This window comes from Monodelphis domestica, chromosome 5 (assembly GCF_027887165.1).
Source record: "Monodelphis domestica isolate mMonDom1 chromosome 5, mMonDom1.pri, whole genome shotgun sequence".
Classification (NCBI taxonomy): Eukaryota; Metazoa; Chordata; class Mammalia; order Didelphimorphia; family Didelphidae; genus Monodelphis; species Monodelphis domestica.
The window spans coordinates 129,553,049-129,570,829 of NC_077231.1; the positions used below are offsets into that span (position 1 = coordinate 129,553,049).

The following is a 17,781-nucleotide window of genomic DNA, read 5'->3' on the forward strand; positions in this document are numbered from 1 at the left end:
CATCAAAGAAAAAGGATTTGGTAAATGTTTAACAACTGACTCTCTGAGAAAAAAGAATAATGATCTGTAGGATGAACTTTAATATTTTCTCCATAAGTTCACTAAGTCTAAAGAAGATGATCCACACAATAATAAATTGAGCCTTTATCTGTCCCAATCATCAATTTCCAAGGTATAAATACACCTGCTGAAAATTTAACAATCAGCTCTAATGAGTTGGTTAACCCAACTCCAGCATATTTTTTGATACATATATTTTTGTACATGATCAATGTGGGAATTTGTTTTGTTTGACTATGTATATTTATTACAAGGATTCTGTTTTTCTTTTTCCCCAAAAGGGACTGAGTAGTAAAAGAGAGAGAAAATACATTTCTGTAAACTTAAAAATAAAATTTTATTGCCTCTAGCACAGACATGTAAGTCTCCATGTATCCCAGCTGCTTTTCTCTTCATTGTTGTTGTAGTACTATAATCATTTCCTCTAGCAGAGCATCTGGAATGGTAAAAAGGATTTGTTATCAAAACATTTTACAATGTTTGTTTTACTTTTGTTTGATTCCCTTTCAGTGTTATTCCCCAATGTCCTTAGGATAATTTTGCTTTGTTGTGTCTTACTGAACTTCCTTTAAACTTGTTTTATTTTCTACTTTTTCTCTGATTTAGAGGGAAGTATGGTTCATATTCTTCCCTAATATTTCTTCACAAGATATTACAAATGGATTTATATTCTAAACTTTTGGAAGTCTTATCTCTCTCCTTGAAAAGATAAAGTTTTGGCTGGTTGAGTCAGTCTCACTGTTTTTTGTCCTTATCATGGTAATTGATTTACCTTTTTTAAACTTTAGGATAAAAAGTGCTAAAGATAATATGAGTATCTTTTGCTCTCTCCATTTCAATAATTGGTTTAAGTAGTTCAGGATAGAACTGTTTTAATTAAATATACCTTTGGTCTTATCTGTATTCTATTTTTACATTAATTTGGATCTTTGTTCAAGCAAGTTGGCAATCTGATTACATATAGAAAACAGATTCAGGAATGATTCATATCAGTTATAAGTTGTTTCTTGTTTTTTAAAAAACAATCGGTATCACTTCTTTGTGATATTCTTTGGTGTTCCATTTAAGATATAATAATCTTAAATAAAGTATTTGTGATAGATTCACTATAGTCAATAAAGTATATCTCACTCTCTCACTTCTTACCACTAAATCATATTTCCAAAATGCTTATCATTTTCCTCAGCCACTGTCTATTTTTATCTTGAAGTCAAATAGTATCAAAGAATTTGTTAATTAAAATTGGAGAGTTTATCAAGCAACTTTCAGTATTTGACAAGTTTCTCAGTGTTTAGTAAAGCCTCAGACTAGGTTTTTTGTTTTTGTTTTTAATTTACATTTCTCCTTTTATTTGTGGCTTGGAAAAATGTTTCCATATTTCTAAAAATACTTGCTTCCTCTGAAAATTCTTCATATTATTTAACCATTTATCTATTTATTTTCTGGTCCTTTTTGCCCCACAAATTTCTCCTTGGGAAGCTGAAAATAGATTAATCATTCTATGACCCTATTCCTCTAGTGAAGAAAGGCAGAAGACCAAATTTTCACATCTTTATTTTATTAAACATCCCTCTAAATCCATTGGTGATTTCTTGTATGAAATATAAGATTTCTAAAAAAACAACAAATAAGATGCAGAAGATTCACGATCATAAATTTGTGAGAGACTATATTTTAGTCTCAAGCAAAACATACACCTTGTCCAAAACAGGGGCCTGCAACACCACCCGCCTCCTACTGGCACATTTCCCTCATATTGCCATGTTGTCCAGCTCAAATAAACTGAAACTGTAACTAAAAGAAAACATCAACCACATGTGTCCAATTGGGAAGCTAATGTTATGTAATGACAACAACATGATAAATTCAAGTCCCAATTATACTGTAATAGATAATTCAGTTGGGTATCATCCAGGTTTCTTATTTTTATTCTTACAGCTTTTATAAAAATTATTTTGCTCATGAATAAAATGTCACAAGAGAACTGTACAAAAAAGATGAAAATTCAAATTAGTCATTTTCATTTCTACTTTCCTGTTTTAATAAATATTTTGTCAGTAAAGGAATTGAAAACAACTAAAACAGGCTTTTTGTATTGTCTTCATATTGTAAGAGTTAAATTAGCAGTTTTGACAAAAATAAGAGAACAGCTTTTAATAATTTAAGTCTTAATGAGAATATAGTAGAGTTGTAAACTAATATTATCCCTTTAAGCCAAAGAAAAACTTCTAGCAGCTTTTAACAATTAACAATTTAGTTTAATCAAAATAGAGATAGTAAAAGGAAAAGCAAAATGAATAAAGTAAAGGAGAGAAATATAGGAAAGAAGTAGAGAAAGAAAATTTCCTAATGTCTATACTAGTTATCCTATAACTACCTATAATTACTACCTAAAACTACCTATCTCTACCTATAACTACCACTAATAACAACCACCCCACAAAGTTCCAACCCAATTTAGCCCAATCAAAACCAGCCCAATCAGTGTTTAATCCAATCTGAATTAGGTCTGCCAACAAAGACCAGCCACCTACCAAAAAGTTCAAGAAAAAAAAAATTAACAGCCCAAATCAAAAGCCAAAAACACAAAAGCTAAAAAGCACTCTAAAGGCTAAAGCCAAAAAGCCCTCCCAGTAAGCTCAGGCCTGCCTTTATATTCCAGCAACTAAATGCCAACCACCAACCCAACACATGCCCAGCAGTCAACTTCCCTGCAACTGTCAGCCCTGTCAGCAAGCGACAAACTGGCCAACTGATGCTGACCCCTTTTCTACCCTTTTTCTACCTTACTTCCTATCTCTATGGTTTCTAATTCTGTCTTTATAGTTGTTACTTCCTGTCACTGTGGGCTGGTTAATCCCTATACATCTCAATGGTAAGAGGATCTCCAGGTTGCCTGTTAAATTAAAAAAAAGAAATAAAGTATTCCCTTTTACAATATTTAATCCATGTGACAGTTATGTAAATATAAAAATGACTATCATTATTTTTATTGCACTGGAAGGCAACTTGACATAGTGGATAGAGAGATTTCAGGGTCAGAAAGACTTAAATTCAAATCCTACATCTGAGTAATTCCCATTATATGATGACTGTCAACAAGTGGCTTGACCTCTCAGTTGCCCACACAATTCTCCAAGAATTAAAAATTACAAATCAATTTGAGATATGCATTGGTAGAGAAAGTTCCCACATTGTGAATTACCTACATTGATAAAATCACATTTGAACCATCATACATGATATTGTCTTTCATGAGAAACATGGAAAGGATACTTAACCTGAAAAGTTGGGTCCAGATTCCAATGAACTTTTGAGCTCTAGTTTTTTCTTCTCTAAATTAAGGGAAACATTGCCTGACTTAAACTACCAGACTTATCATTAGGAATGAATTAGGAAAGCTTTAAAATGTTGTATAAGTTGTTACTTTCTTCATCTCAAGACTTTTCTACACATATTGCAGATTTTTATTTTCAGCATATAGTTTCAAAATTATTCTTTTATTTCAGTTGAAGTTTCTAGGAATTAATGGAAATAAATGAAACTCAAGCCAGGAGAGAAAAGAAATGACCTTAAAAAACAAAATACATGCTTAAAACACATTCTCAGTCTTTCACAGAAGCATTTTTCCCCTTTTCAAAATCTTATTGGTAAATTTGGTGACTTCTTAGTTAGCCTAGATGATATCATAGATAATACCTTAAAGTCAAATTCTTTAAAATTGGAGTCTTCTTTTACAAAATCTCAATTTTAATTTCCTAAGTTATATTCATGAAATAAACAAAAATATGTCAGCACATGAAATGTTAAACCTTTCATATTTTAAAAAACCATTCCCTTTCTATAGCTTTGCTAGTATAAAATGGAAATTTTTTTACAAGCTTTAGCAGTATTTGCAATGAAAATATTAAATTTGCAGTGAAAAATTAAATACATTGATATAAATAAATTAGAATTATGTCATGTAGTTCTGATTTATCAAGTCTCAAGAGAAAACACAATATAGTAACCTTGGAGTCAGGAAGTCTAGGTTTGAGTACTACTTCTGAAATAATGTTGTCTGTGAGATCCTGGAAAAGTGATTCAGTTTCTCAACGTTCTAGGCAACTCTTTAAAACAGTATTATCATTGAGAAAAGGTGCTGACTTATAAGGGAAGATGGTGCTTCCTCTATAGGAATTCCCTATATTAATAAAATCCCAGGACTAGTCCTTACCCTGATTAAGTTTATAAGATAAATTAATGCTTCTAACTCAGTGCTACCATCAAATTGGTATCTTAATCAACAACAACAACAAAAAGATTATCCATAATGACTTTCAAAAATAAAAAAGTAAACATTTAACACTTTAATAATACTTATCATTTTTATAATCTCAGATAATCAACTGAGGAGACATTAGATTTTTATCATGGGAGAATAGGTTCAGATCGGTTGATATCTTAGCAACTATCAAGTCCACCTGAGGAAACTGAGGGTAACACAGTAATTAAATACTTGAGGTAAAGATTTGAAGTCTGACTCCAAAACAGCACACTCTCCAACCTAATACCTAGCTCATCTGATATTCTACCAAACTATCATTTGATTTTTTAAAAGAATTCAGATTTATAGAATTTGAGTTTCTGGCCACCTAGGACAGCTTATTCACAAAAGAAATTCCCACTTTAATATAGGTGACAAATGGTCATTCAGCTTCTGCTTGAAGACCTCTAAGAAGAGGAGGAAAAGCCTTCAAGGTTCAACTCAAATATCACCTCAAGAGGTTTTCCTTCTTAGAGACTAACCCCCAAATCATTGTAGATTAAGTTGACATATAGCCTATATTTACCCCTGTGAACATATTGTATCCTCTCTGTAGAATATAAGCTCCTTGAGATCAGGGACTCTCACTTTCCTATTTATATTCCCTATACCCAGCACATGGCAAATTCTTAATAAATGTTTACCAGTTGCTTGACTGTTCTAACAAAAACTACAAAGGAATCCGAAGAATTAGTCTTGGCTGGGTACAGATAATTTTATTCATTAATCTCCTGCCATTGTCAAGAGGACAAAGAAAAGTTGCTGTTGTATTGTAATAAATGAACCATTAAAGCTGTAACAATATGGAAATGTTAAAGGAAAAATTCAAGTAAAGAAAGTCACACATTAACTACTAGTAGGCAAGATCATTTTATCAGCACTATATATTTCATATATAGTATCACTGAATTTGTACCATATAATATCAATCTGTGATCTATTAAGTCTCACAAAATAATCATGTTGAAGTATATGACAACTGACTAGGAGGTTTCTAAGATCAGGACAGGAAAGTGAAGTTAACTTGACAAAAAGACCAAGAAATTACCTCAAGGGTAAAAGATCATGGAAGACATCAAAACTTGAATGAAAATCACAAAACTTTTACCATGAGACACAATTACATATTGTCTTCATAAACTATCATTTTAACTAACCTAAAGCAAAATGTTTTACATTTCTTTCATAAAATCAAAGAATATGTAAGTTGTAAGAGATCCTAGAAATTAAAATTGAGAACACTAATGAAGAAACAATTAAAATTAAATAATATGAAGCATCCAAATAGGCTTATTTTATCATAAAAGAACAAAGCTAAAATTAAGAACTACTGTGGAAATTCACAAATGTAAATTAACTTTTAATCTACCTCAAAGAAATCAAAGTATGTTTTTACATATATATGTAATCTGTTAAACATACATATATACATATACACACCCACGCACAAGTGAGAGTCTTCTTGTTCATTTTTTATAGTATTTGCAAATGCAAATTAGAGTTTCTGATCTGTTTTTGCAGATTATGAAGAAAATAGAAGCACTCCCCATACGTCTATAACAATAATGAAAACTGTTCCTCTGGCATTGAATCATGGACCTGGTTGGGATCAAAGGGTTGTGTTAGAAATGGGTACCATTTTGAGATCAGGGACAGCTTTTTCACCTTTTAGAGGACCTGGAGCTTCTAACTGTAATGGTATGAATAATAATGTAATAACTACCAAACAGAAAGAAGGATACAAAGAAAGAGGAAAGGGGACATTAAATGGGTGGATAATTAATTCAGCAGTTGTTTGGTTCAATAAGGAGTTCAACAGCTGTCTATAGTCAATGTGACTTTACAGACAAATTCAAGGAGTAATCATCACTGTTTAGCTGACCTTGAAGTAAGTATGTTGGCCTCATTTTCTTAGTTGAGAAGGGGACTGGCTTTTAAAAATGGTAATTACATTTTCAACTATAAAAGAAACTATTCCATCTTTCTTCCTCCCACAATGAAAAGAAAAGAAAAGAAAAAACCCTTGAGGGTAACGATCAAAACTATTTTTTGATATCCTAAGAAATAGGAAAATGACAAATTTTTTACAAGGAATAAATTTATTGTATAAATTTATCAGGATCAGGCTAACTGGATGAATGTAGCTTAGATCATTCCAATTTTGTTGTCAATAATCGAAGCATTAGTGTGAGGCAAGTCAAAAGCAGGACTCTCCATCAGGCTGTCACTGTGTTCACTTTGACAAATTGATGTCATACAGCTTTTTTATAGCCTTCTTGATCTGATGATGAATGATATATATATATATATATATGCATATATATATACACTCCTCTAAGCTTTATAAAATGATTTCATCACAACTCTGTGAGATAGATGATGTAAGAATTAATTTCTTGTTCTACAGATAAGTAAACTGATATCAAGAGAGTGTGACTTGACCGTGGCCACACACAAGGCATCTGACATTTTAAATCTATGCCACTCTGACTTTTAGGAAGACCTTTATTACCCAAATTATACTGCAGAGATCTTTTTCCTATTGTTTTAGCGACAATTCCTGGTTTTAGAACAATCACCCTACTAGAAGACAGATGTGAAATAATCATGCATGATGTCATGGAGTGGAGGAGTGGTAGATGAGTCAGATTGATGTTCTGAGAAGCAGAATTTCCTGAAGCTTCCATTCTAGACGTTTTTGGGTGGCTACATAGGTTCATGACGGGAGGAGTGGTCCCTTCAGATTTGATTCCAATGTCCCTGAGACTCTAAAAGAAGTCTATCATCTCTGCCCCTAAAATCTGGTTTTCTAAATTCAGCCTCTCTCCACCCTATGCTTGTACTTTAGATTCTAAAGTACTAAATACTCTAAAGCTTGTGCTTTAGATTCTAAAGAGTAAGAGAGGGGCAGTGGATCTAAACTGAGCAAGTTTATCTGTCACCAAACAATTTGAGAGGAGGAGGAAGAATGCATGCAATGTGCTTTAGACAAGATTATAGAAAATGTCAATCTAGGGCCACATGGGATAAATAGTTTCATATTTTCACTACTCATTCTAGGATCATTACCCCAATCCTTAAGGATTCTTCAGGATCTTCACCAGAGAATATACTGAGTCAAGTCTAACGGGGCATTGCAAATCTATTCTTCTATTTGATAACCACAGAGCTATGCTTCAGGTTGTTCCCATCCATAAAGCCCAAAAGACAAAAATTAAATCACAAAAATTAAATAAAAATAAATAAAATGTGAAGTACGTCTCAGCTATTGAAAACAGGAACTAAATATCAGAGAGCTGGTTGGTTGATTGTTGTCCTTTGTACTCAAGGCCCTTATGGACATTTTGACTGAGATGTCTCTAAATGTATGCATCTTGCATTTCTTCTGAGCTAATGCAGTTTTGCTTAACTCAAAGAACCCGGATCCTTCTTTGATGTGGGTGTGACACATGAAATGCACATTTTCCTCACTGGACCTGTCTTTGAATATATTCTTCTTCTTCCATAAGATGTAGTTGGGAGGTCCCTACTAGGCAGAAAATTTAAGTGACAAAGGATTTTTTATCTGTACCTGATTCTAAGCCCCAAAACAAGAGTAGAGAAGAACAAAATCTATAATCCCCAAAGTCTTGTTATAATAATTTACTCTATTGTATGCCTCACAATGAACAATAGAGAGGAAATCAGTGCAAGTCCTAAATTCTTTTGTATGTAAATTCTGTAAATTAGAAGAGTGGCTATGGGAGACAAGGAGGCTAAACAAACTAATGGACCTTTACTAGAAACCCTAGGTTCAGAAGGGCCTATATTTTGTTTGGGGATGGCCTGCATCTAGAAGAAATTGCAGCCATGCATCTATGAAGTATAGATACTTTACTGTGTATTTTTTGTTCCTTTTATTGATTCATTGCAAAATAGTAAAACATTGTACATAGCTTCCAAGAATGACTACTTATTCCAGTAGGGAGCCAACTTCCTTAGGTCAAAGTTAAGTGACTGGGGCTTAATGGAGTAAAGAAGATTTGGGAAGGAATTAGGGTTTTCAGTAAAATAGGACTCAGAGCTCTGCTGATTGTCTAAATTCACTCTAACCATACCCCTAGATCACTCAGACTGTATGGCCTTTCAGAAAAAGGAATAGAAAATATCCCATTCCCTGAAAACAATAGAAGGTTTTAAATTTCCCCAAAATTCTCCCTCAGTGGAGTTGAACACATAATTACCAGAGTAAATATGAGGCTTGCCCAGTGTTAGGCCTTTTTGTATACTAAATAATCAGTACTGAAAGACTCCTTAGTCTCTCATTTTACAAATTATGTGAATATAACCTAGAGAAGTCGATTAATGTGAATAAAATCACTCAAGATAAGGGATCAGGAAGAAGCCTGATCCCTTTGCCCTTTGTTTTCCTCTGTACCAAGATGTCTCTTCCAAATATTCATTCCTGGGTTATTTTGGACACCTAGAATTAATAAGAAAGAGGAGTCCTTATTTCTATACCAGTTCTGAATTTCTCTGACTGCTGGATTCAGGTACAGTACTTTGATTTTAGCACCCAATACTGTTACTTGATTCAGCTTGCTTTATTTTTTTATTTTTTTCTGAAGTGAGATTATGCTATTACTTTTAAAATTACTGATCAAGTACTAGCTCAGACTTGTTATCTTTCCTTCAATTTCCAGGTCCTAAATAAAATTGATTCAAAATGGAACCAGAATGGAAAGTTAGCATTAAAACTGAAACCTTTAAAATAAAAAGCACCATGAGGGGTGGAGATTCTCAATAGCAAAATGAGTTACTTATTGGACAAGCCATATTATATTGTTTTGGTAAGAATATAAGTCTATTTTATCTAGAAGGTCAATGGTATTAACTAATAAGGAAATAGATGTCCTCAGTTTGGTTCAAGACAAGCTATCTATCTGATCTTGAGCAAGTCAATTAATCTCTATGGACTATAATTTTCCTTTGTACCAGAGATAGATCTATATTTAGATAGATGGATGGATGGATAGATAGATAGATAGAAAGACTGTGAATTTTAAAACTATTCCACCCTAATCAGACTGTACTTTAGAAGATCTGATTTAGCTATTTCCTGATCAGTAACAATGGAGATACTTGATCAGGTCTTGGAAACTCTACATTTCTCCTCCCTTCTTAGTTTAACAAGATTAGGAAGGTCTGCATCAAACTCAAGATTTAATTATCTGAGGAAATGGCCTTCAACAGACATGTGTAGAAAAACAGACAGACCCCTGGGCTGTCCTAAGTCAAGCTAAGTGATTGATCATTGGTACAGATGAGACACAGGCAAGTGACATAAAACTGTCCATACAAGGCACATCACTTCCTCTCTCTTCCTCTTTTCCTGGAGAGGTGGCTCTGGCTGGCAGCGTGTTAGGCATTCCAACATCTTGGAGTGGTGGCAGTTATTTGTCTGGGTGTTGGTGGTGAGTTTTGCCCTTAAGCTGATTCAGGTTCCGGCATCTTAGCTGAGCCCCTTTGGAGGTCAGGCTGATTCTTTCCTCCTTCACACTCAAAACCTTGCTTTCTAGATCTCCTAATCTTCCCGCCTGGTACTAGCCCCTTCCTTCTTCCTTCTTCTTAATCTCCTCCACTATATCAATTAAATCACCATAAAATTTCCAGCTGAGTTTGGGTGTTTCATAAGGATTTTATAAATAAAAGCATTGGCAACCAAATAAAATTATTACATTCAATCTCAGCCATAATTTTAACCTTTACAAGACAGACGGATGGACAAATGGACAGACAGACAAATAGATATAGAAATATGAATTTAAGGTCCCTTTCACTTCTAAATATACAATTCTATTACTTGAAATTAATCTAATAGTATGTTAAGTCTTCCTCTAACAAAAACAAAGAACACAAATCTATTTGATTTGTTAACTTTTCAGGTATATTTTGTATGTATATATAGCTTCTTTCCTTAATTCCTTCCTTCCTTCCTTCTTCTATTCCTCAAATATTTATGTGTTTGCATCTGGGGCATTGTGGGAAGTATTAGAGGAGATAAAAATATAAGTGACAGGTTTCACCCCCTCAGCTCTATATATAGACTGAACTTTCTTTCTTCTTTCCTTCTTTATTTCCTTCCTTCTTTCCTCAAATACTTATCTATGCCAACTACATCTGGAACATTGTATGAGACATTGGGAGAGATAAAACTGTAAGTGATGAGGTCCCTACTTTAATTCTATAGAAACAAATATCACAACTAGTTTCTTTGCACATCAAATACATGTATATATTGAAATTTTCATTTCAGGCAAATCTTTAGCAATGTATTATATTCAAGTATTTTTGCTTTTCCTAAATCCTTTAATTTCTCCAGGTATGCAGATCCTCAGAGCATATGAAATTGATTAAAAGGAATTGTGATAGAGTCAACATTATTAAAAGATTTTTGTAAAATATTAATATATTTTATTTCTGGATAATATCATGCACAAAATTATTTCAACAAGACTTCAGAAATAGCTGTGTGTAGTGTTGTTTTGTTCTGTTAATTTTTTAAAATATTATATTCCTTTTATGACTCCTACTTCCAGAATAACTGAACTATTAAAGGATGAGAACAAGCTGTTTCCAGAAAAAGAACCTTTTAATCCCTCTAAATTTCAAAGACTAACATATAAGAACAAACTGTATACATTTATTAACTGAGTTGTCAGAGAGAGGTTCTCCAAGATCTTGTTTTCTTTGGATAACCAATTTTTCTAAATGTTTTGATTTCTAGAGAACTTTCTATTTTCATATAAGGGAGTAGTCATCGTCCCTGGTTCTTTAATGTGTCAAGTTCTCTCTCATCAACTTATTTTTGAGGGAATGTTCTGAAAATTTTAGTTTAATCTAGTGTGTGCCACAGGTGATATCATTACCACTGAGTATCAAGGATGTATTGTGCTAATTCTTGTAGTAGAAATTGAAGTTCTGTTAGGAAAAAAAAAAGATATATATTAGAATCTATGCCTTTTGGTAGATAATAGAGTAGGACCTACTAGAATCTTCTGACTTGCATATGTATCCCCCAGATAGAGTTTCCCAATTTTGAAGTACTCATTGTGTCCAAATCTACTAATAGCTATAGTTTGTGAACCTCAACTAATATGATTAATTTTACTAGTCATCTAGGGGACAGACTTAGTTCCAAGTAAAGGCATTCAATTAATGAAATAAAATGGGAAAAAGGGATTATTAAAATATCTAATATAAAACATGGCATATAATGAAAAACTTTAATAATTAAATTATTTTATTTTATTATTTAATTGATTTAAATGTTAGTTTTGCCTTTTTTATTTTCAATTTTAAGGAGTAGCTTTCTATAAGGGAGTAGAAGGAAGAATACATTAGAAAATGTAGATGATGTAAAAACACAACTATAAATAACTATTTTTTAAATTTTCTCTTATAATGTATAGAGAGGTACAGAAATAAATATTGTGAGAATAAGGTTCATACATGGAAGGGTAGGTCAATAATTGAAAACAGCAGGGCTTCTTTCTTTAGGTGGTGCCATTGCACTGCCCTTTTTGAACCTGCTACCCACTGGACTCCAGTGGTCTAATTTGCATATGTAGCTTTTGTTGAATGTTACTCCTCCATGATCTCTTGTAGCTTCTAGTCAGTATTACTTCACTGTTTTGGTGGTCACTGATGGTTGTTGCCAGTTATGTGTTGCTGCTATTGTGGTTGTTGTTTTGAGATTAGGTTTCCCTTTACTGTCCAGGTTGGAAATACATCAATCACTTCCAGATTCAATCTCAATATTGATGAGCAAAGGGGGCATCTGGGTAGCTCAGTGGATTGAGAGACAGGCCTAGAGATGGGAGGTCCTGGGTTTAAATCTAGCCTCAGATACTTCCCAGGTGTGTGACCCTGGACAAGTCACTTAATCCCCATTGCCTAGCCCTTACCACTCTTCTGCCTTGGAACCAATACACGGTATTTATTCCAGGATGGAAGGTAATGGTTTATAAAATATACATATATTGATGAGCAAAGACACTTTAACCTGCTTAGTTTTTCCAGAGCAAGTTGGTTCAAACAATTAATCAAAAAAAATGTTTGAAACACCTACTAGGTGCCAAATGAACCTATTTCTCCTACCATGGCATTCTGAACTTGTGAATGACCCAGGCTATCAGTATCTGCTAACCTTCTGACCTGTCCTCTCAATCTTGATTTTGGATTGTTCCAATTGGCTATAGCAATTTCCTTTAAAGGTCATCTGTAGGGAGGAGGGGATGGAAGGAACATGAGTCTTGTAATCATGGAAAATTATTCTAAGTCATCTAATTAAATAAAATAAAAAAATAAAAGTCATCTGTAGCTTAAAAACCTTTACAACTCAAATATTAGATAGAACTGTGCCTCTGGGATCAAACTCCACCTTTGAACTGTGAACCAAGTGAATGAACCATGATAAGTGCAAGATAAACCAGGGTGGCTTCCTTAATCCTTTAGTAGATCCCAATATTCAATTTCTTTCTCAAAGCTCATAAAAAAGTCTAATAAACTTATTAAAATATTTTAAAGGGCTGTGATGGATTTTCTTAGCCTATTCTCAACCATTATCTAAGCTACTTTGTGCCTATCAACTATTTGACTATTTGGTACTTAATGACTTTCCATCAAAACATTATCTTATATGTTCCTACAGACCAATTTTTTTTTTAGCAGAATTCTATTACCTTGTTAAGATATTGACAACAAAGCAGGCATCTAATTATTGTTTGTTTCTCAATTAGTAGATTTTTTAAAGCATTTATTAAGTGCTTACTATGACAGTGTTTATAGGCTTGTTGCTAAATGCTGAGAACATAAAGAAACATGAAATCAGTCACTGGCATAAAAAAAGCAACATTCTAATAGAGAGATTATTGTTGTTCAGTTGCTTAGTTATGCACGTGTAAGACTAAAAATGAATGAATACTCCAAGTATTTAAATTTATAGGATTTAATAACAACAAAGCGAGAGAGAAAGGAGTTCCTTCAGCTGAGTGAGCAGAGCAAAAAGCCAGAGACCCACATCTACTGCACTTGAGCTAAAGCAAAAGCCCCCAAACCCTAGCAACATGGGTTTCATCACATTTATAAACAAACCCACGCCTGGGCGCAAGACCAGGGGACCCTGGGAAGAGCAAAGAATGCTGGGAGATGAAGTCCCCCAGTCACAATACATTTTAAAATCCACATATAACTTTTTCGTGACTCCCTGGACCACAGCCATTCAGCCCTCCATTATCTCTCAAAGTCTGTCCAAGTCCATGTTCATTGTTTCCATAACACTATCCATCTCAACCTTTGCTGTGTCCCCTTTGTTTGTTTGTTTTTTGCCTTAAATCTCTCACAAAATCAGGGTCTTTTCCAAGGAGTTCTGTCTTCTCATTATGCAGCCAAAATATTTATGCTTCACTTTCAGAGTTTGAACTTCCAAAGTAGAGTCTGAATTAATCTCTTTAAATAGTCTTTTTTGATGGATTTGATCCGCTTGCTGTCGAAGGTACTCTCAAAAGTCATCTCCAGCATCACAAGGTGAAAGCATCAATGGTGCGGTGCTGTTTCCCTTATGGCCCAGCTCTCACGGCCATACAATGTCACAGGAAAATTCAGCATCTAAATAAGTAGTGTTAACAAGCTACATGCAGAGTAGATGGAAGGGAGGAATTACTAAGGAGCAGGGAGGGGAAGGCTGGGTTTCATCAGTAACTTCCTGAGATGAAGCTATCAACCAGCAACATCTCCTTTACCGAACTTCCTAGACACAAACAACCTGCTTGTTGCTTTTTCTCTCTTTTCTATCTTCTGAAAATCCAAAGCATGTCAATAAGTCAATGTGGTCCTTACTCAAACCGGAATAATTCTGAATTAAAGACTCTGGCGCTATTTCAGTCTGAATTATATCCATATGCTACATTCTGACTCGGCTGAGACCTATTCTCAGGGCTCACATGAGGGTATATTCACTGATGTGTGATTGGAATGTTCAATCTATCAGTCTCCCTGAAGGAGTAAGCTATGATTCTAGACTTCTTGATTTTTGCTATGACCAATACAAACTAAGATAGTTTATTCTCAAAGTCTCTGCCTTAGTTAAATTAGATGCAGGAAAGGAATTCATATATAGATACATCTCTCACAATAGTATAACAACTATGGAGTATTTTTGGCCCCTGATTGGATATATCTGTGTAAATTAAATGAAATGTTCAGTCGCTGTATATAAAAATAAAATACATGGGATTATAAAAGAAACCAATTATACCAAATTTCAGTTATTATTATTTTTTTTAATCTTTACCTTTCATCTTAGAATCAATGCTATGTATTGGTTCCAAAGTAGAAGAAAGGTAAGGGCTAGGGGTTGGGGGTTAAGAGACTTGCCCACGGTCACCCAGCTGGGAAGTGTCTGAGGTCAGATTTGAAGCCAGGACCTCCCATCTCTAGGCCTGGCTCTCAATCCACTGGGCTATCCAGCTGCCCCTTGTAAACGTCAAAACTGTAAGAATAATTTTAGTGTTTTGACTTAAAATCTAAAATAAGTGGTCACCATGGGAAATTCTCAAATATGAAAATATCCAAGTCAGCTGGGATTTATGGAAATTTTAATTAATAAAGAGAGAAGGAATTAATAGAAGGGGAGAGAGAGAGAGAGAGAGAGAGAGAGAGAGAGAGAGAGAGAGAGAGAGAGAGAGAGAGAGAGAGAGAGAGAATTAATTTAAACTGCTCTGGCTTAGGCTGAGCCAAGGAGTAGAAAAAGGCCTAGGCCAAAATGACCTAGGCCTGAGCCTAAGGTCTTTATCTTATTCTTTATCACTCGTCCTAAGACCATCTCCAAGCTGGGTTCTTTCATTCCAAACTGAAATTACTCCCCAAACTGAATTCAATTATCTTCTGACTTCTTACTCCTTCCTTTTAAAGAATTTTTCTCTTATGTCACCTCCCCTAAATTTTCACATCTACCAATCACAGAAGGCACTTTTTTCCAGGATTGCCCATTCTTAGTTTTTACCTTCTTTGGTTTTCACTTTCTCTGGTTAGATTAAATCCTCTGAGTACTTCACCTCTTTTTTTAAGCTTGCCTTTTGTAAGTTACTTGACCTTTTTAGGTACTAATTTAACCTTTACAGGTATTTAGCACCCTTTTGTATTAGATCTAAAAATAGACCTAGCTTAAGGTTCTAGCTTTACTGTAAGGTATGAGTTGGGGACTTTCATTGTTCAATCAGGAGTTTACAACTTTATCTTCCCCTAAAGCATGTCTGAGTAGAATGGAGTAATTTTAAAATTCACACCCTGAGTTATCAATTTTTTTTAAAGTTCGTGGACATTAGGTGAAGAACATCAGCCTTATCTTTTTCAGTCATGTTTGATCATTTTGTTCCAGAGACAGGGCATTTTTATCCGTATTCATATTGGGAAGTGACTTGGTATCCTCATGAATGATGCATTTGTAGTCAAAACACCTGGTTTGGGTTTTGCCACTAATATAGATTCACTATGTGATCACATGCAAGACACAACCTTTTTTAGCCTCTGTTTCCTCATGTATAAAATAAGAATAATAATCCTTGGAGTATCTACTACACAAGATTGTGGTGAGGTTCAAATGCTATGATCATATGAAACACTTTGCAAAACTTTAAGCACTATATAAATGTTGGCTATTAATATACTGGCATTTTTTTTTTTGCTGCAAACTCTGTAACTATGTTCAGATAATGTACGAGGGGAAAAAAAAGTTCTCTGCTTTTTATGCCTTCTAATTCTGATTTGACTTTAGGGCTTTTAGCTGTAAAAAATTTTCATGACTTGAATAGGTTTTTAAGTAAGTGCTAAAAAAAAAATTAAAGTATTCTTGCTGTGTATGTTCCAAATTCTGACATTTCTGGTTCATTTAAATTTGATGTATGTTTCTTTTGACTTTCAATTTATTTGAAGTTTTTTGGGGTTTTTTTCTGTTGAAAGCTGCAGTTACAGGATTGCATGTGTGTTTTCTTCTCTAAGTAAAATTCTTAGAATTAGCCATTAGGCCAATATAATTTTTCTAACTGAATGAAGTTCCATCTAAAATCTTGCCTTCACATCAAAGAGAATCATATGACTCAACATTATGAAAGACATTAGAAATTAGCCCTTACCAGGTCTGTAACCCAAAGGGATCAAAGAAAAAAAAAAGGTCCTATATATATGTAAATATTTTCTGTGGCAGCTCTTTTTGTGGTGGAAAAGATTTAGAAACTGAAAGGATGCCCATTAATCGGGGAATGGCTAAAGAAGTTATGGTATGTGTTTGTGATGGAATACTATAATACTATAAGAAATTATGAGCAAGATTTAAAAAAAAAACTCAGAAGACTTAGATGAACTGACGGAATGTGAAGTCAGCAGAATCAAGAGATCATTGTACACAGTAACAGCAATATTATATGATATAAGATGACCCACTGTGAATGACTTAGCTATTCTCAGCAATATGATACAATTCTGAAGGATTTATGATGAAAACATCATCTACCTTTAGAGAACTGATGGAGTCTGAATGCAGATTCAAGTATAGTTTTTTGTTTTAACTTTCTGTGTTGTTTTTTTGTTTGTTTGTTTATTTCTGTTGTTTTTTGAGGTCTGCATTTTCTTTTGCAACATTACTAATATGGAAATGTATTTTGCATGACTTTGCATATGTAATCAATATCAGAGTGCTTGCCTTCTTGAGGAGGAGTAGGGGAGAGAAGGAGGCAATTTGGGACTCAAAAATGATTTTTAAAATGAAAGTTTAAATTGTTTTATTGTGTAAATGAGAAAAATAAAAAATATATATTAAAAAAAGAACTTAGCCATTCCCAGAATGATAAATATTAGGAAACTGAGAAGAACTGAGATTTAAAGAGAGTTGTTTCCCCTATAATACATATAAAGATGGATAAGTGATATGAGAGAGAACAGAGAGAAAAAGAAGCAGAAACACAGGGACAGATAGAGGAACAAAGAGAGAGGGAAAGGGGGGGTTGTGAGAGAGGGGAAGGAGGAGGAAAGAAAGAAAGAGAGAAGGAATAACAATGAACTGAAGAATGTGAAAGATACATTTGCTTCATGTCATTTAAAATATTACTCCTGTCAACCTCACCTTAGAGTTCATGAGTTGCAAGTTCTTAATAATCTGTATATGCGGATGTGGAAAGGGAAGAAAGGGAGTCAATGCTCTCTTTATTTACTCTGCCCTCTAAACTTTAAAACTCCAGGACAAAGATAGGGTTCACAGTAGTCCTTGTGAATTCCTTGAGAACAAGGACTGTCTTTTGTCCCTCTGTATTCTCAGAGCCTGAGACATAGTAGATATTTAATAAATGCTTATTGATTACTTGACTAGGGTCAGGTAAACA

The 17,781-nt window shown here is 34.0% G+C and overlaps 1 long non-coding RNA gene across 1 annotated transcript in view; it reads right to left on the minus strand.

The window, feature by feature from the left end:
• Positions 1-399: 399 nt before the first annotated feature.
• The window catches only part of LOC130454562 (uncharacterized), an 81,885-nt gene continuing 64,503 nt past the window's right edge, over positions 400-17,781 (minus strand). The window contains exon 3 of the long non-coding RNA XR_008912190.1: positions 400-496. This is a non-coding gene — a long non-coding RNA (uncharacterized LOC130454562). The remainder of the gene's footprint in view (positions 497-17,781) is intronic.